At 31.6% G+C, this 21,958-nt stretch overlaps 1 pseudogene; it reads right to left on the bottom strand.

Annotated features, from left to right (window-relative positions):
- Positions 1–1,260: 1,260 nt before the first annotated feature.
- On the bottom strand, positions 1,261–1,932 carry LOC125845846 (agamous-like MADS-box protein AGL81; annotated as a pseudogene).
- Positions 1,933–21,958: the final 20,026 nt, after the last annotated feature.

Raw genomic sequence — 21,958 nt, 5'->3', positions numbered from 1 at the left:
ATCTATTTCCCAATCCCACTTTCATTTCGTTGATTCAAAGACCTAGAGTAAACTGCCTTAGTTGAGTTTAACTATTTTTAACATGGGAACTATTCTGTTTTGTCGGATAGGTGGTGTTTCAGAGAAGTTGAACATATATACAGCAGTAGTTTATTTTAATTTGTTTCATCGAAATTTGCAGCTAATAAATATATATACAGTGGAACATGAAGTTCTGAAAAGAGAAAAAGGAATATTACGAGCATTGTATCAGCAACAAAATCAACAGCCACAACCACAACAACAGAAGCCATTGTCGCAGCACTAGCAGGGATCTCGATCAATAATTTGCAAACCTCACTCTGAAACAAAAAGAGGCTGAGCGTGATGTTGTTTCAGGACAACTCCATATTTGACCGTAACTGTACCTATGCCTTTAATAATGTCTTACTGACTGTCCCTCAGTTGGCTTTGCCATAGAGTGACAAAAGTTCACGATTTCCATTGTGCGATATCAAGAAGAGGTCTTGCTTCCCATGTGCTCACCTCCAACGGGTTTGTTCTCCTTCTGTCTAAATTGATTCTAGTTCTTGTTACAACATGTGTCTTTTACATCAAGATTTGTTAAGCTTTTATGTGCACATGATGGTCAAAGCTAAAGAACAACATTTGTCGCAGTTGACTCACCTGAGGTGGTTAAATCCAACATGATCTTTCATGTCTTTGTATGTTAGGAATGATTAAATTCATCAGTTTCCCTTTGTAACATTTTTGAGCTTCTGATTCCCCTCTGATTTCATCTTCATGAACCATGTAATGTAAGCACTGATGGAGGAGCTCCTTTCTGCTCATTCCTTGTTTCTTCTTAGTGCAATAAAAACATTCTTGTTAATTTTTAACTTTCTATGAAATTATTGTCTTATGGTACATGGCACCCAGGCCTTGCAAACCCTAACCCTACCGTACCTAATATCTGACATTAATTTTTCATGTAAGTATTGCATTTTAATTAAAATCCTATAGGTTTTCTATTCTACCAAAGGGATTAATCAACCATTCAATTCAACACATACATAAAAATAAAAAGGGTAAAATATGGCTTGTATTCATATTGCACCAACTACTGATAAGACAAACACTGCAAAGGAAAAAAGGATCTGCAGATCAAAGATAAATCTTTCAACTGTTTTAAATCCTCGAACAAACAAGAAAAACACACACGATCCCAATCTTTAAAACATTCAAAAAATATACCGAAAATAAAAAACCCATACAAATAAATCACTCAATTCTCTTTCTTTTCCCCTTATTAGCAACAACAACATTCTTGTTCTCCAAGAAAAGAATACTCTTATTGATAGCAGCAAGCTTTGATTCAACTAGCGTCAGGAGATCTTTCTCTCCTTGTTCTTCTTCTTGTTCTGGTACTGGTGTTGATGATTCCTTGTGCTTCTTTTCGGGTTTCAGATTTTGAGAGTAGAGATCAAGAACTTCTTTACAGGCATCCAAATTGTCAGGCAAGTATGGAGTTCCCCATTAGGACCAGTAANNAAATAAATCACTCAATTCTCTTTCTTTTCCCCTTATCAGCAACAACAACATTCTTGTTCTCTAAGAAAAGAATACTCGTATTGATAGCAGCAAGCTTTGATTCAACTAGCGTTAGGAGATCTTTCTCTCCTTGTTCTTCTTCTTGTTCTGGTACTGGTGTTGATGATTCCTTGTGCTTCTTTTCGGGTTTCAGATTTTGAGAGTAGAGATCAAGAACTTCTTTACAGGCATCCAAATTGTCAGGCAAGTATGGAGTTCCCCATTAGGACCAGTAATAACAGTACAAACCTTGATATCGCAGAGAGTTTCAAGCTCCATTGATTTCCTCTTTATGCATTCTTTCCTCCCTTGATAAGGTTTGGGATTGTTTGTTTTCTTCTTGCTTTGATCTTCTTCTGCCATAGCTTGATTCGATGTAGAATCTTGAGAAGAATGAGTACGTATATATAGGTGTTTTGGGGAATTTTATACCTTCGGTAATACAAGTTGCCTATTTAAATTATAATTAGTATTCCTAATTTCAATTGGAAAGAGAATCGAATGCTCTTGGGAGGTTTGGTTAAAAATCTGCTAAAAGTTTTGGTATGTAAGTGTCCGAAATTGGGAAAGAAATATAATATAGAAAAATAGAGTAATTGTAACTTCCCAAGTTTATTGACAGCTGGGTTAGATCGTCTACGTCATGCTTAGTGGGATGCGTTCTTTTTTTTGGAACCTACCCAGGTAAAACCATCCAAATACAACTCAATAAATTGGGTTTATTTGGAATATGGTATACAACTTTATTAAGTAAAATATTAAATGAGAGTTCTTTTTAGATTTGGTAAGACAATCTTGTGAAAATATTAGTGGTCTTTTTGTTTAATTATGTATGGATTTACTTTCTTATATTTTCTCCCACATTCCTTTGGTATATAAAGTAAAGAGAAGTTGATTTGGTTAAAGTTTGATGATTAATCAAATTATTTTTGAAAAAATAAATGAGAAAGTAATTTTGAGTGGAAAATTTATAGTATTACTATCTCCGTCCACTATTAATGGTCATACTTTCCATTTTTAGAGTCAAACTATAATAACTTTGACTGACATTTTACGATATATTTTTTTTTGGGAAAAAGGTCTGAAATATATCTAAACTTTGACCAAAATTGTTGTAACAATACCGAACTTTGGAAATGATCTTTTACCCCTTTGCACTATTTAATAGCGTATATTAAAGGTATATATGTGCCCACGTGGACATCATAAATATTTTATATTTATAAATAGTGACGTGTCTATGTGGGCACATATATACCTTTAAAATACACTATTAAATAGTGCAGGGGGTAAAAGGTCCTCCATAAAGTTTGGTATCGTAATAGCAATTTCGGCCAAAGTTGGAGTGTTTTTCAGACTCTTTTTCTTATGTTTTTCATCATATTGATATGCAAAAAATTGCAATGCTACAAACAAATAAGAAAAACAAAAGCAATATGTATATGTAGGTTTTTAGGGGAAATTTTGTACTTTTGGTAATAGAAGGTGTCTAGTTAAGTTACAATTACTATTTCCTAATTTGTACTAGTAGGAATAGAATTAAAATCTCTTGGGGGTCGGTGAAAAATCTACGAAAGTTTTCCTATGCAAAGCCTCCCGAATTGGAAAAGAAATACTCCATATATTGCAACTTACCAAATTGACTAATACATGTATTAGGTTACATAGTCTACGTTCTTCTCTTTCAACCAAGTGGGATTTGAATGTTTTTTTTCTATCGACTCACGTTCCATTTCAGCGTAAACCAAATTAAAATAATTTGATCACTCACTAAACTTTAACCAATTCATTTTCTCTTCACTTTATATACAAGAATAATGTGCAAGAAAGTATAGGAAAGTAAATACATACAACATATCTAATCAAAGAAAAAGACTATTAATATTTTCATAATGTTGTCTTACCGTATCTAAAAAAGATTCTTTTTCAATATTTTACTTAACAAAGTTATCTACTGTATCTCAAATTGACTCGATTAATTAAGTAATAAGGTTAATTTGGGATATGGAAAACAACTCTATTAAGCAAAATATTGAAAAAGACTCCTTTTTGGATATGGTAAGACAACTAGTGAAAATAGCGATCTTTTTCTTTGATTAGGTATGTATTTACTTTCCTATATTTTCTCGCACATTCCTCCGGTATATAAAGTAAACAAAAGTTGAATATGTTAAAATTTGATGATTAGTCAAATTATTTGAGAAAATAATTTTGAGTTAATTGAATGAATATTTTTTCAAGTCATCACATCAAAACTAATGAATTATGACATGTAAGTCATGACAGAATGGTATAACTTCATCTTATATTCAACATACATATTTTTTATTATTATTCACAAATCACGTCATATTATTTTTAAATCTACAAGGGGAAAAAAGAATCCAATTCATCAAAAATTAAACAGAATAATTTCATCACGTTATTATGTTGAATTACTCACAAATCATTCAAGATCTTTAACAATTCCCAACCCCAACCAGGGCCACCCAAAATTGGAGATCCTCAAATATGTTGTTTTCCAAAGCTTTCTTTTGATGTACAACATATAATCATATCATACTTACACATATGCTTCAAAGACCTCTTGTGAGAGACTATCATTGTATAAATTAAGATTAATGTCACGCCCCAAACTCAAGGGGCGCAACTGGCTCCTAATGCTAGAACTAAGGCCCGAGAGGACCCTGCTAAACCATTTGCTACTAGAGCATGGCAGCCACACGCAATCAAGAAAACAAACAAGTATATCTCGGCTTAAAATTAAGCCCTCGGCAGGCAAGGCCCCTGTCAACAGATATATAAAAGAAACAGCTACTCCCAAGAGTTCATATAAAGAAATAGTCAATTAGCACAAAAGTCCTGATTGGGCCGTCAAGGCCACCATGAGGTTTGTAGCGAAACTGAAAGCAGGTATATATCAATACAATACATCAAACAACTAACAAGCAGCAGCAAACCAACAAACTAGGTCAGCATGGCCATAACGTAGCTGTACACCTCACACACTAGTATGCAAGCCTCTAAGAGTAGTACAGATTGGCGGGACAGGCCCCAGCCTACCCATAAAAATATATACAACAAAAGCTAACAAATCTCCAAACTCTGGCAGCTCCGGAGGAAAGGGGCTAGCCAACCGAATAAAAGTCAATCTTGCTGCTGAGGAGGTCTATTGGATCGTCTGTCGGGACCTGCATGCATGAATGCAGCTCCCCTAGACAATGGGGCGTAAGTACGAAATAATATACAGAGTATGAAAGGCAACAGACTATGAGCAGGTATCCTAATATACTGGACTAATCTGATAAATAGATCAAGGATACGATAAGTGTACCGACCTGCTCCTAAATCTTAACTTATTAAAAACAATAAAACAACAACCTAACCAAGCACCCATAAGTTCGGTAGGTACAAACATCACACAAGACCACCTATTCATGCCCCCATAAGCCCGAAAGGTGCCAATTAGTCTATATACCCATATCGGCAGTCCCCTAGCCTCATAGGCATTTACATAGCCCTCTTAGGCATTAATATAGCCTCGTAGGCATCACATAGCTCTTTTACGCATCAACATAGCTTATAGATAACTCATTGCCCTCTTAGGCAACAACATGGCCATGTAGGAAGCATATAGCCTTCTTAGGCGTCAATATAGTCATGTAGGCAACTCATAGCCCTCTTAGGCATCCATATAGCCTCGTAGGAATAACATAGCCCTTCTAGGCATAGATCACTTTCCCCCAGCTAACCATAATAGCCCCAAGGGCAACAATAACAATCCAATCTCTAAAAGCGAGCAATTTGATTATAAGAAACCTATACAAATAGTCTCTAAGTCGTGCCCAACATAGGGACGCTACTAACTTAATAACAATCCCAACAAGGGAGGATTATATCAACTCGAGCAGCCAACAATCAATAATAATGGCTACGAGTATAACAAGGATAAGAACCCAATTATATTGCTCTTACGCTTTAAGGAAACATGTCGTAAGTAGGGAATATCCTTAACATACCTTTTTTGCTGAATTCACGTGGCCTAACGAATTTACTCACTACCCCCCTCGATGCTATAAAAAGGCAGGACCATAATCAATACAAAAAAATAGAGGATACCACGATAATCCGATAAAAGATATGTATTTTCGTCGTAGATTGCTATTTGCTACTTATCAAAGCTAGTGTCGATGAGAGAAGGGTCTTACCTTGATTTTAAGTTCGTAATACACCTCAAAGCTTAAAAATATGCCCAAACCCCTGCTGTCCAACCACCAAAGTACGATATGCTAGGAAATTGATAAAACAAATTATACCATGTTGACGAGCTCAACGCGTAGAACAACTTTTGTCAAGGACTTAAGTCACGAAAATTGTAACTTGGCTGATCCTAGAAATGGGTTTTGTGAGTTTTCTGGTTATTCGCTAAGAAAAATGAAGGAAAATGAAGAAAACTCGAAGAAGAAGATATATATAAAGTTCCACCGACATAGGGGACCAACCTTACCTACCTGCTTGCACAGTCTTGCAAAAATGCAAATATCTCTCCATTCTGAAGTTGTATGAACGAACGGGTTGATCAGGTGGAAACTAGACTCGTAGAATTTTGATTTCATAGGTCGTGGGCATCATAACTCTTTATAGATTGGGAGAAAATCTCCAAGACATTTGATCCAAATTTCAGACAAATCCTTAAAAAGGAATTTACAGTAACTTTTGCCAACTTTTATTTTGCCACTTACCTAACTTCAAAACTTGAGATACAACCCTTGAACACTTAAAATATAACATAACACATCATTCTTTATTTATTACCCACCATTCTGGTCTTTCCACGAAGATACAAGTCAATTTAGACGTTTTGAAAAGTCGGGGTGTTACAATTAATTACCGGTAACACTTACTTAAAATATTGTTAATATCAAACAAAAGGAGAAAACAATGATGGTAAGTCTATATTTCAGTCTTTCAAATGAAAATTTCAGCCTTAAAATGAACCCTATTTGGGGTTATAAGTCTTGAGAGCCTTTGAAAGTCGATTATTGTGTTTTAAACTAAGTTTTGAGGAAAAGTTTTAAAGAGGCAGTTTTGAGTAAAAGTTTAAGGGAACTAAGTATTCCCAAATGTATCATTTTATACACTGAGAAAAGAGAAACTTTGATTTCTAAAAAGAGTTTATGAGTTCAAAAGATATTTCAAAGTAGTTACCTCTTTTAAGAAGAGAATTTGAGTAATTATCTCAAATTGAGGAAGATTTATATTTCTAAACATATGGGAATGAGTTATATATATTATTGGGAGTAGTATTGAGAACCGATATGGGGATAAGTTCAGACAACTCAAAATCCTCATATCCATGTATGCCAACATGGTAAAGGATCATACTTTTTTAGATAATTTCTTATTGCTTTTAAGCATAGTTTAGTGGATCCAATTAGTAGAGGTGTCTTATACCCCCAATAAGGTATAGGATAGTTCTGGCAGCGTGGACGAGACGTTGTATCATCACGTTGCTCATAGTGATGGTTGTCGGTTAGAGAATCTCACAATTAAGAGTAAAGAGTAATTTTATTGTATTTTTATACATCATTGAGTATATCTCCTATGAAATGACCCAAAAANTAAATATTGCATCGCTTATTGTTGTTTTCATATTGAGTTGAGTTGAGTTGAGTTGAGATGAAGTGAGTCTGACTTCCCAGAGTATCAGTTCAATTGCTTCTGTTTCAACTTTCCCCTTACATACTCGTACATTCAATATACTGACGCCATTTGACCTACATCATTTTATGATGCAGATACATATGTTCAGGGTCATCAACATGCAATCTGTTGATATCACTTGCGATCCAGCTAGCTTTGGTGAGCCTCCTTGCTTCCAGACGGTTCCACTTATATTTTATTCCAATTTTGTGAAGATGTTGTGGGTCTTGTCCTGATATATATCATAGTTATTAGAGGCTTCGTTGACAGTGGTAGTTGATGAGTCTTTTCCCATTTCTTGTTATTGTTTGAGACTGGAGTTGCCTTCTTATGGCTATTTGAATATTTTCTTAGAATTATACTGAGTTGAGTTATAGTTGAGACTTTATGAGTTAATCTTTGCATTTAAAGTTCCTATTTTGATTGAGTAAGTCTTTCGCTGAGTAATGAGTCAGGCCAAGCGTTCGCTTGGGGAGCAACAATGGTTCTCGAGTGCCAGCCACGTTCAGGGTGTAGGCTCTGGGTGTGAAGACTTATTTACACGATCTAAACTTGCACCTAATGAACTTTACGGGTACTTATAAGTCTTTTGAGATACCCAAGGTTCGAACTAGCATCCTTTTGAGGTTGTTTCCATTATCACATTCTGGAAAAGCAACAATGTGGTTGAATGTGTTACCACATAATTCTATAACCAATTTTTGGAGAGCTTCTTCCCATGCTAAAGTATGTTGCAACTGAGGCATGATATCAACTATTCAAGGCAACTGCCTAGTAAGGTATCGTGTGAGGCATGACTGAGATTTAACAAGAAGGTGAAGTAGTGCCCATAACATAAGCTATCTGATGATCATTTGATGGAGATTTTCTACATGTCTTAGAATTGTATGACCAAGACCATAGTTGGCACAGTCTTGGAGGGTTTCTTATGACGCAGACATATACTGATGCAACAATTACAATGGATAGGGTTATAAAAAACTAACAGGGCTTGGCATACTCAAAAATCTGAAGTCTTTGAGAAAAATTATGCAATTTGTTCATATGTTGAGCAGCATAAACGAAAAGAAAAAAGAGTTCAAGATATGAACCATATCTTAACGCAAATAGACTTGATGCCTAAGCATCTTTTGACTGGCGGAATGGAGAAAGTGAAAGTAGTGGGAGCACGTGGAGCCACCGCATGACATGGTCAGATGGAATATAAAACTGAAGAAGAGGCTATGTATTTAAATAACTAGGGAGTTTATAAACCAATTATTAGGAAAATAAATGTTGGAACTATCAGAAGTGTAAAGACTGAGTATAAGTTGAAAGATGAGTAAGGCTAACGTGGTGGCAGACGTATTAAGTCGGAAGTCAATGAGTATGGGTAGTCTAGCTTGCTTGGGTGTGTCCAAGTGACCTTTGCCCAAGGAGATTCACAACCTTGGAGTCTAAGTTTATATAGTTGGGCATCTTAGAGAAAAGTGGGGTGTTAGCCAGCATTGAGGTTAGGCCTAGTTTCATTGAGGAAATCAAGGCCAAGCAGTTTGAGGATGAGAGTTTGAATGAGCTCAGAAAGAATACAGTGTCTAGTAAGGCACAAGATGTGGTTCTTGATGCGGCTGGTGTGTTTAGTTTTAAGGGGAGAATTTGTGTTCCTCGAGTGGATGACTTGATTCAGAAGATTTCGCGATATTCCATTCATTTCGGTGTGACCAAGATGTACCGAGATTTGAAATGACTTAATTGGTGACCTAGCATGAAGAAAGATATAGCTGAGTTTGTGACTAAGTGCCAAAACTGTCATCAGGTAAAGTATGAGCACCAAAGAACTGTAGGTTTGCTTCAGCGAATGCAAATTTCGGAATGGAAATGGGAAAGGATAGCTATGGATTTTGTGATTGGTCTTCCCAAGACCTTGGGAAAGTTTGACTCCATTTAGGTGGTGGTTGACAGACTGACTAAGTCATCCCACTTCGTTCCCGTCAGAGTGGACTGTAATTCTCAGCAATTGGCTAAGGTTTATATGAAAGAGATAGTGAGGCAGCATAAGGTGCCCCTTTCTATCATCTCAGACCGTGGTACACAACACACATCCAAGTTTTGGGGAAAATTGCATGAGGATTTGGGCACTCAACTCACTTTTAGCACAACTTTCCATCCACAGAATGACTGACAGTCTGAGAGAACGATTCAAGTGTTAGAGGACATATTGAGGGCATGCGTGATTGACTTTGGAAGGAATTGGGATAAATTCCTACCTTTGTGTGAGTTCTCCTATAATAAAAGTTACCACTCCAGCATTGACATGGCACCGTTCGAGGCACTTTACAGGAGGGGATGTAGATCACCCATAGGGTGGTTTGAGGCTGGAGATGTGAAACCTTTGGGGGTTGATTTGGTGAAAGATGCTTAGGATAAGGTAAGAAGCATTAATGCTAAGCTTCTAGCAGCCCAGAGTCCACAGAAAAAGTATGCGGACCGTAAGGTAAGGGATATGACATTTCAGTCTGGTGAGCAGGTTCTTCTTAAACTGTCACCCATAAAGGGGGGTGATGAGATTCGGCAAGAAAGGCAAACTCAGTCCTTGATACATCGGGCCATTTGAGATTCTTGACTGTGTAGGGCTAATGGCTTATAAGTTTGCTTTACCGCCTAGCCTATATGGAGTCCATCCAGTGTTCTATGTGTCCATGTTGAAGAAGTATCATGAGAACCAAGGAGATAAAGTCCATGAAGGTTCAATGGAAGCATCGTCCGATTGAGGAAGCTACTTGGGAAACCGAGAAGGACATGCGAGACAAGTACCCCTAGTTATTCGACGATTCAGGCACTACTCTACTCTTTCTTTAGCCCTTTTCTCCTAGTTTGTCACTCGGGGACGAGTGATGGGTAAATTGGTATTTATTGTAACGACTTATTCCCGTCGTTATGAAAAAGCCAATGGGGAAGGAATTTGGGCCATAAAACTTTTGAGTAGTAACTTGGAAACTTCTAGTCTAGGCTAGATTTGGACGAAATCTGAGTCAGGTGAGGTCTAGAGAAATCTAGTAATTAATGGGGTATTTAGCTATGAATTTGATCACATGAGTGGATATCCAAGATGTTAAGGAGCATTACGACTTTACATAATTGAATTCGGGTGAGTAGAACTCTCGAAACTGATCTTGGCGTTAAAGGGTAGTTTTAGAACGTTCAAGTTTGAAGGCCTGTTGCGAAATGGGAGCTTGGAACTCAAATTCCAAGTTTCTGTCTCCGTGCCAGCCGTCGGGGCGAGATTAATCCAGCCAGGGCGAGGCCGCTGTGGCGAGATGAGGTCTACTATGGCGGGCCAGTCGCAACCTAAGTCGGGGAAAAAACCTTAATTTTGTTATTTTTTGTAAAACTTCATTCTTGAGAGCTAAGGGACGACCCAGGGTGATTTCTTGACAAATTTCCATGACTTCTAGTGCTAAAGGTAAGAAAATTACTCCCCTAATCCGTATTTCGATTCTTAGAACCTAGAATCTTAGGTAATTATCATTGGGGGAGGGTTTTGGCCCAAAGTTAATGGTGGGAAAAGCCATAGATGAACATAAGGATCATGGGTTTGGCCTTGGGTTGATATTTTGATATAATTTGGATAAATTAAGCTTCGTTTATTGATCCTTGCATTAATTACTTATTTATAGACCAAGAACGAGCTAAAAGACTTCGGAAAGGGAAAGCTCAAATGTCTTAGGAGTATTCATGCTTGGTTTCGAGGTAGGTGATTGTTTGATTTCCTGTTGTGTGATATATGCTTGTTAATTTCTTCATTGTATGCATGCATCTATGTGAATGGGAAATGCGAATCTAATTAATGAAATGATTATGTGGGGACAATTATATGCCATGAACCTATGACTTGATTTTATGAGTATGATCATTGTTCATTATGGGTGTGATTGTGATTGTGGTTGTGCTGACTAGATGGGGTGACACGTTCCGACTCGTATATTGGATCGGGTGTCACGTTCCTACACATATATTGGGCCGGGTGTCACATTCCGACATATGTATATTGGATCGGGTGTCACGTTTCGATACACTAATAGTTTGGGTGTGGGTTCCCTGAGAGGACCACTTGTGATGATTGTGTTCATACCTAATTGTTATTGAAATTGGGAAATTGTATGTTGCTCCTAAAATGATAACTAAATTATGCATTATGTATATGTGTGTTTACTGTGTTGTAATTGTTGTGTATATTGTGCTTACAAGAGTAATCGCGTGATTCTACCAGTACATTGTGGTTTCGCACTACAAGAAAATGTACTTAAAGCTACAAAACACATTGTAGCTAAATATAAAATTTTCCGTAGCTAAACACTTTAGCTACATTATTTTGTTTCGTAGCATCCGTAGCAAGATGTAGGGTGGCTAAAAGTTAGATACAAACTTTACATGGTCTATGGCTAAGAATTTATACTTCTAGCTACAGATTAAAAATTGTATGTAGCTGCAATAGAAACAAGTTTCTGCCACAAAAAATAAACTTATGGCAAGTTATTTTACTCTTGTGCCACTACAAATAAAATTTATAGCTATATTTATATAGTAGCCACAAGTGTTGTATTGTAGCAAAAGATCTAATTTATTTGCCATAGAAATTTGAATTTTGTAGCTAGTTTTGTAACTTATCTCGTGGCAATAGTATCATATTTAGTTATGAATTATAAAAATTCATAGCTATAACTCAATGTATTTGCCACAAATATTTTCATATTTATCTGTGGCAATTATAGGAGCATATGTATACCTACGAATTTAATATTTGATAACTAAAATTTCACACCTCATTGTCACAAGATATAAATTGTAGCTAAAAGTTCTTCATTTGATATGAAAATGTGTATAAATAATTTTTCTGTGGCAATTATATATGTTTTGCAGCAATTTCAATAAAATTATAGCTACTAATTCATATAATGTAGATAAGATTTAACACAAAATTTATAAAAGATAGTGCGAAATATAATAAATTGTTTATTGTATATAATGTATTAAAAAAATACTTAATAAAGATTCAACAATGTCTTCTAAAATAGTGAAACATCATTTTACTCAAACATATCAATATTATTTTACAAGAGAAAACAATTATCCGTATCATGTCTATTTTGATGCTTTAATCACTCCTTCACAAGCTGCAATAACAGTTAAAAAATTAAATTAAAAATGAAACAATGACATATTCAATTTAATTATTAGTATAAACTTTTCAAAATAAAACAAATATTTACTAAATTAATGATATGGAAATATATATATATTTTAAATTACTTACGGCTTTAGAATCTTTTGAGTGTCAACCTTAAGCTGCAACCATCATTTGAAAACTATATAAATAACATCAAATATAAGTGTCTATAAAAGTAAAATAAGATCAATAATAATAACGAATACTTGTTGAATTTGATGATTCAAGTTCTTTCATATTTGCAATCTCTTTTGACACATGATTCGTAAGAATACTTTTCTCAAGAAAAGTATTTATAAAATATCACAATTCTTTGGTAATGTGTAAATTTGGACAGATTTTCCTTATGCAATTTATAATTAATAGTCATGCTCATAACATTTGAATCATCAAAACATTCCGATAATCCATCATAATCACGAATAGTCCTATCATCTATCATATAAAAATAATAATTTCCTTCCAAAATATCAAATTCTAGTGAAATAAAATTGTAGCAATCATAAACAGAACCAAAAAAAAAAGAAAATAATATACTCCACAAGAGGAATTAGAAATAAAACATGGCCATTATATCATCTCATGGAATAAAAAAATAATATGAAAGTGAAAGAAAAAAGAAAATTAAAAAAAGAAGAAGAATGTACTTGGCTACGGTGAAATCTCACAAATCAAAACAGTACTTTGTTAAATCATGTACTTAAAAGCAGGCAAAGAAAAAAGTTAGTATATAATTTATTTTTGCAGTGACTTGGAAACAAAAGTTGAAATTGGGATGTANNAGAGGAATTAGAAATAAAACATGGCCATTATATCATCTCATGGAATAAAAAAATAATATGAAAGTGAAAGAAAAAAGAAAATTAAAAAAAGAAGAAGAATGTACTTGGCTACGGTGAAATCTCACAAATCAAAACAGTACTTTGTTAAATCATGTACTTAAAAGCAGGCAAAGAAAAAAGTTAGTATATAATTTATTTTTGCAGTGACTTGGAAACAAAAGTTGAAATTGGGATGTATATTAAAATATAGGAGAAACTGACGCGTGGGTTGATTTTCTTCCTTTCGGGGGAAAGGTTCTTTTAGGGATTTTGACTTATTAAAATAGGAAAAGAAAGAGCTAATTTAGGCATAAAATAATTAGAGGGAAATAACTTGGAGGGAAATCTTTTTGCCTTTGTTTTGAATTTCGGTGTTACAAATTACTTGCTATTTTTTGAAAAATTTGATATAACTCAATAATTTTTTAATAAATTAGAAGATTTTTTTTGCGAATTCATCCATTTACCTCCTAATATTCAGAACAATAAGAAGGTTTTAATAGAATTAAATTATATTTAAAACTTAAAATCATTATCTAAAAGAATTTGAATTAGCTACAAACTTTGTCGCATTTATTGCTTTTTTTCTCGTAGCTAAAAGAATTTTGTTGTCAATTCAATGCTAACTATTATTAATGATAGATTTTTCTATTTGATTATAATATTTGTTTATCGCTAAATCTTTTTTTTTTTAGTTGTGATTAATTATGTGGGTATATAATTTGGCCATGAATTGTTATAAAATTTGAAAAAAGTACTTTTTATTTTTGAAGTTATATTTGAAAGGAAATTTGTGTTTGACCATGAATACAAATTGAAATTGTTTTTGATTTTTTATGAGTAATTTGGAGTGAAAAGGATGAAGACCTTTTTGTTGTATCCCCAATTCTTCAAAATTCTAAAATTCAAGTTGAATTTCGAAATTTTATGACCAAACGTGATTTTCGTAGTTTAACTTTTGGAGAAAAGACAAAAATTCATGATCAAACACCTATAATTAAGGTCATATAAAATTAAATTGAATCAAATTATATATAAACATCTAATTACATTAAATCTGATAACAGATGAACGACCCTGGCTATTGGTGAACTTTGTTTAAATTGTATTTGAAACGTACTAGATATAAAAAGAAATAATAACGACGACGACGACGACAACAACAACAACAACAACATTAATGATGATGATGATGATGATGATGATGATAATAATAATAATAATAATAATAATAATAATAATAATAATAATAATAATAATAATAATAATAATAATAATGACAACGATGACAACAACAACAATAACAACAACAACAACAACATTAATGATGATGATGATGATGATGATGATGATGATGATAATAATAATAATAGCAACAGTGTAATCTTAGTGAAATTTTGAGAGGGTGATGTATATATAATCTTATCCGTGAAGATAGAGAATATTTTCAAAAGACTCTTAGCTCAAGTAAAAAAATACAAGTTGCGTTTAGAAAAGAAATACACTAATGAAAAAGTTATATTGAGAATAAAAAAAGAACAAGGCTATTTATTTAACATTTATTTAAATTATATTTGAAACTTAACACTGAATAGACTAGAACAATGTACACCTATTATTATACCAAGATATATTATTTTGAGAAAATAAGTTCGAGTCAAATCTAACAATTCTCGAAGTACTTGAACAAGATGAAATTTGAGGTGAATTAGTGAAGTTAATTTTGTTTAAATTTAATATAGGTAATCAACCAAAATTAGTTAAACATAACTCTTTTTTATTTAATTTATATTTAAAACTTGTTTATTAAGATAGAATAATTAACATCTCTAATTAAGATAGCTAGATAAGTGTATTGTTCGATAAAAGAGATGTGACTCAAATAACAATTTTGAACACAACATAAAGTACCTCAAAACTTATGTTTCATCTCGTATTACATAAAACGTCTCACCTTAATTGTGCTCATGTTCTTTACAAACCTCAGTTAAATTCATAATAAATTATATTGTATTTATCATTTTTTTTGTCAATTGTTAAATTATTGTAATTAAATTGATAATTATGGAATTTGAACAAAATAAAACTACATGTATCATTCCCTTCATTCACTTTATTTTGTCCACTTTGGACGTTATATCTCTATAAAAATGACGATTGGTATGACTATTTTACAAGATATTCATATATTAATTGATGTTTAGGTCTTGAAAAATAATTTTAAAAATAAGTAATTAATAACTTTTAACTTGATTTTCTTATTAACATCCACGGTTTAGTGCAAAACTTGTTTCCTTTCCTCTTTAAGTTGTGGTACTCTTCATATTTGTGTATCTCATGTTTATATTATTTCGTAATGACAAATAATTATAATTACTAAGTTAATTATTGCCACAATTTTTTATACTCAAAAAAGTATTTATTTAACTATAATATTTTATTTTAAATTATATTTTATGGATAAAAGGTTGTTATTGCTCCAACTAGTTTCAACACGATGGTGGAAAAAATTATAATTAATTATAAATTTTATTATAGAAAAAAATCAATGACTGTATCTTTTAATATGCCACAAATTTTATAACTTGAAAAAAAATATCTATTCTGCAATTAATTTTTCTTCAAATAGTTTATGGTGGTTAAAATTTATCGCTACTATGGCAATTTCACATTCGTGGTAAATATTAACAATTATTTACGAAATTTTATTTTGGAAAATTTTTTATGGCTATTTCATTTATTTATTGCCACAATCATCATAAACTGAAGCAAAATTATTTATTTAGCTATAAATATTTCTTCAAATAACTTATGGTGGCTAAAATGTTGTTATCACTATCATAAATTTAAACTCCCGGTAAAAATTAACAATTAGCTACGAAATTTTATTGTAACAAAATATCTATGGCTACTTCGTTTAATTATTGCCATAATTTTTTATAACTCGAAGCAAATATATTTATTAGCTACAATATTTTGTTTCAAATAACTTACTGTGGCTAATGAGTTACTATTGCAACAATTACTTTTATCGTGTGGCAAAAACTTATATTTAGCTATTTAATTAAGTAATTATTGCCACGACTATTGATAATTATAGCAAAAACTAGATTTTAGCTTTATCAATTTAATTTTCGTGACTAAGAAATTTGATGAATTTTTTGTTGAGTACATGGCATCTTCATGCAGTTACTGACATACCTCAGTTAGGAGACTATTGATCGTGACCGGATTCGAGGGTGAGTCAGTTCATTCAGGATGCCATGGATCCTTTTTTTCTTTAGTCCATTATTTTCGGACTTGGACTACATGTTTAGACTTTTACTTATGTTTAGTTTCCGGGGTGGCACCCCCTCTTTATTAGACTTGTCGATCGTTAGAGTTTTGGTACAATGACTTTCAGTTCTAGGGGTTGAACTTTTGCGATGTTTATGTTAGTTGTTTGTTAGACCTTCAGAGTCTATGGGAACTCCGTATTCATCTAGTCATTTAAACCTGCTTTCGTATCTTTAAATATCTTAGTGTATTGAAAATTGCTTAGACGGGTTGTAGTAATGGTTCTCCCACCGGAGAATTAGTATGGATGCCAATCACGGCGGTCGGGGTTGTGACATACGTAGAAGTAAATAAATATTTTTTTGTATGTATCACTATAACTTCTGTTTTTTGTCATAATTATTATAAATTTTTATTTTATTTTTGTACCATTTGTTAGTAAGGACATATCGGTTGTAAGAAAACGTTCTTGGCAGATCTAGATGTTAAAAATTAAATTTTGATATAATTTATATCGTTAAAAATGAAATTTGGAAGTTAATTGTATATGTGAAAGAACTGAAAGTAAACATTTTTTTTCATTTCTTCCATTTTCAAAAGTTGATTATAATGCTTAATTGAGATATAATTATTTCTTATGCGAAATTTTGATCTCACTGAAAATAACTTTTTTAGTCAAATATTAAGTAACTTTTTGAGTTAAACATTAATTAACTTTTTGATTAAATATTAAATATATAAAATATATAATCTGATAAACACAAAATAATGATAAGAATCAGATCGAATATGTTTGTGCCTTGCTCCTTAACATAGGTGACATTCAATCCAAATAAAGAAGATATTTTTCTTTTATGTTTGATAATTTTTTGTTGTGCAACACATTGTGTTAATTTATTTATTTTTATTTATACAATTTAATAGTAACAAAAAGAAGCCTGAATCAACTATAATAAGTGAATATATACTTTATTTGTAGCTTCTATTTTTATAAAAATGAAATTTGTGATTTTGTTATGGAACTATATAAAATTATGAGAACAAAATAGGAAAAAGAGAGAAGACTTATTATTTCTCTTGAGGGGGATATTTAGGGATTCATAGATCTTATTTACAATGAAGGAAAACCCCTTTATTTATAGGGGAAAGCTGACTGATGAGTCATCTCAAATGAGAGTTCTTCCATTAAATACAAAGAAATCTTATTTAAATGCCTAAAAATCTGTTATATATCCCTAAATATATGTTATTCCTAATTGTAATATCTTTGAAAATATGCTACATTAATCTATGCTATCTCCTATTATCATTATAAAAATTTTTAGAGTTATTACATAGATATGTACAAATATTTAGAATCTGTCCAATCATGCTAACATCCCCCCTCAAATTGATGTTACTGGATCAAAAAACATCAATTTACCTACCAGAAACTGATGACATTGTCGGACCATAGACTTTGTAAACACATCAGCTATTTGATGATCACTAGATACATATGGAAGAGTAATGGCTCTCTTATCTACAACTTCTTTGATATAATGACTGTCCACTTCAATGTGTTTGGTCCTTTGAAGACCAGCCAAAGCAATCAAGTGCTAAGTATATTTGTGTTAATTCAAGAACACGCCTAAAGAATTATAATGAACTTCTAACCTCAAAAAGTATGTAAGAGTACCAAGATCTTTCAAATGAAAAGAATCATTAAGCTGCTGTTGGAGGCTAGTGATTAGTGAAGAATCAGTTCTTGTGATAATAATGTCATCTACATACACCAAAAGAAGAACACAACCTGCATATGTTTTTTGAAGAAACAAAGACGAGTCATATTTGCTCTGCTCAAAAGAGAATTGAAGCAAAGTAGATCGAAACTTGTCAAATCAAGCTCTCGGAGCTTGTTTTAATCCATATAAAGGTTGCTTCAACTTGCATACATTTGATGTAGGTGATGAGAACAAGCCAGGTGGGGGGTTTCATACAAATATCTTCTTTGAGATCACCATGAAGAAAATAATTTTTGACATCCATTTGATGAAGAGGCCAATTTTGTGATGCATCAATGGCAATAATAGTTCGCACCGTAGTCATTTTCGCTACAGGTGCAAAAGTCTCTTCATAGTCTATACCATACTCCTGTTTGTTGCCAAGGACCACCAATCGAGCATTGTACCGATCAAGAGTTCCATCAGAATGAAGTTTAATTGAATAAATTCATTTACATCCAATTGGACGAATATTTGGAGGACAAGGAACAACATCCCATGTGTTATTTTCTTTAAGAGCCAAAAGTTCCTCCTCCATTGTTTTTTGCCAACATTCAAGCTTGGAGGCTTGTGAGTAACCTGTTGGAATAGAGATGGTGGATAAAGTAGAAGAAAAATCATACAATTTCGGAGTTCGAGACACTCTGGAAGATCACCGAGGAGGCTCAAGAGGAGCAGACCTTGAAGAAATCTTAGATTCTGGTTATGGAGCAGTCTCAGGTGGCAGAGCTGTTTTGGGATGGGGTAAAGTTGGTTGACGTCGTTCATAACAAATCCTGATTTGAATCGCTTAGAAGACAATCACAAATCCTCAAAAGTAGGAAGAAGAGGAGAAAACAAAAATGACTCAACATGAGAAGGAAAGAAATACTGTTTCTCAAAGAAAATAACATATATTAAGAACGTGTGTTGTAAAATAAAAGTTACCATTATTTTCTTAAAAATTAAATAAATAAATAATTATAAATTTGTAATTCGTAAATTTTTGCAACATTATCTTAAGCATTTATCCTGAAACTAAAAATTTCAACCTTTTAAAACACTTATTAGAACTCCAATACTTTTTAAATTACAATTCTAAATATATATTACAGTTATTTCTTATTTTCTAGAACCGCTTTAAAATTACTTTTTAAAATAATTTTAATTATTTTTAAAAAATGTTTTTTTGTGGTGGTATATATATATATTCTACATTTGTTTATATTATTATTATTATCTGCATTTTTGATATAAATAAAGATGTTGTATTTTTTTAAAATTGTAAACTAATAACTACCCACTGAAACCACTCCTTAGAATTCTTCATTAATTAACGTAATGCATGATTATTATTTTTTTGAAATTTTAAAACTAATAACTATCCTCCCTTCACAATTAAAAATTTGAAATAAAAATTTTCAGATTTAATATTTATTTTAAAATTTGAAATTATTACGGGGCACTGAAACCACCCCTTAAAATTCTCCACTAACTAATGTATCAGCATTTATGTTTTTCAAATTATTTTTAAATTATTTTTTGAATTTTATAATTGTTAAATTTTTATGGTGCCGATACATGACACTTTTTACTTCTCCTATTATATATAGATAGATAAAGATATAGATTATTTTATACTATAATATTTCTTATTATTTTTCCTCATCTAGTATTTTATATACAAATGAAACAATCTATTTATTTAAAATATTATCAGATTTTTATCATTATGTTTCAAAATATTGAAGAAAAAATCGTGCAATATTTCGGAACACTCATAACTAAACAATGATTTTCATTTCAAAAGAAGTCATTTTACAAATTTTAAACCACCTTCTCTTATTATTTGGCTTCATGTAAATGTTTTGAATAATATATTTGTTATTTTTTTAATCTGTATTTCACCTATATTTGAGGAAATGGGACGCGGGTGAGGGTTTGTGGGGGTATTAATTTAGATAGTAGAACTTTTTTTAAAAAATAAATAAATTGATTGTTAAAAATATGTAAAAGTTTAAATTGGTTATTAATTTTTTTCACGGTAATTTTTTTTAATGTCAAAGATATAAATATTTAAATTAAAAGTCACAAAATCTTTGATAAAGTGAAAAGTCCTAGCAACCTATATAATAGTAGACATGTAAAATTTTATTCTTCAATTATAAAAATTATTTTTAGTATAAGAAGGTAAAGTTCATTATTAAAATTAAATATGTGATAAAGTCGCGATAAATTAATAATCATTACATAAAATTAAGAAATAGTTTAGGACATCAAATAGTTTAAGGGTTGAGTAAATTATAATCCTCTTCTTTTACATATAAATAGATTTAAATATAACCTGAAATGCAATTAATTTTTGCTCTTTTATTTCTACTAAAAATATTAAATTTAACTTTAATTATTTAGAATAATATTTAGAGTAATTAATCCTATTTGCTAATGATTAGTAAAAAAGTAACAAATGAATATTCTTTATCTTTTAATTCATACGTTAAATTAATTACAATTATTAAACTAATAAATAATAATACAATCAATAAATTAAATCTGTTTCAAGCACTAAAGCGAGAATTGCTTAACACTAAATGTACTTGTCCATGAACATCATCATAATGATAAAGTATAGGTCTCTTGACATAATCAAATGATGTTTAATCCTATAGTAATATTTCTTCAGCAAACACAACTGCAACATTCATTTGACATTGAAGAATCTTAGGCTTTGATGTAGAATGTTACCCGTGAATATAATCACATACAATCAGATGTTCCTGACCTTCAACACAATAACCATAAACTTCTTTCACCTTCACGTCATAAATTTCTTCTTCCTCTTTCATACCAAAACTGTTAAATTTTGTGTTAGAGAAGAGATAAAAATATTGCGATTTTGTTAATTTTGATGTTGATACATTTGTTTGAATACGTATTTTAAAGAATTAGTTTTAAGAGAGTGTGGAGTAGTAGTTTTAAGATCAAGGGTATTTTCAATTGATAAGGTTAGTTGTTTTTTGAAATTAAAATTAAAATTTTATCTTTTTTTGAAATTTTGTAACTTTTTTTCAAAATTGGAAACTCTTATATAAAAAAAACTGCATTTTTTTAAATTTAAAAGATGTGGAAGAAAATGGGATAATGGGTTTCATCCGTCCTTTTATTTTTTATTTTTTCAAATATTTTTTTATTTTTTATTTGACTTTTTTAAATGTAAAAATTGTGGTAATTATTTTGAAGAAAAAAATCGTAGTTGTAGTTTTTTTTAAAAAAAAAACATTTTTAAATTTAACTAATTTTTAAATTTTGAATTTTATTTTTCAAATCTGAATAATTGAGAAATTTTGTGGTGCTGACATGTCACACTTTTTCTTCTAGATTATATATGGATAGATTTGTGGTTTTTTTTTTTTTTTTGATATTTTCTCTAATTTTTTCAATTATTTTATTTTATAAAATCATCTCTTTAATTCATACTTCTTCAATTACATAAATTCAAAACTTAATTAATTTTGTAATGTCTATAACTCCTAAGCTTTCATATTTATAACCTTCAAATTATTTAATTTATTAATTTATAACTCCTTAAAATCACACTTATAAAACCTATTTTTAGAAATGTCTGATGATTATTTTATTTT

Source organism: Solanum stenotomum, chromosome 11 (genome assembly GCF_019186545.1).
Source record: "Solanum stenotomum isolate F172 chromosome 11, ASM1918654v1, whole genome shotgun sequence".
NCBI lineage: Eukaryota > Viridiplantae > Streptophyta > Magnoliopsida > Solanales > Solanaceae > Solanum > Solanum stenotomum.
The sequence above is the reverse complement of the archived record's forward strand: the minus strand, read 5'-3'. Positions and strand labels throughout refer to the sequence as shown.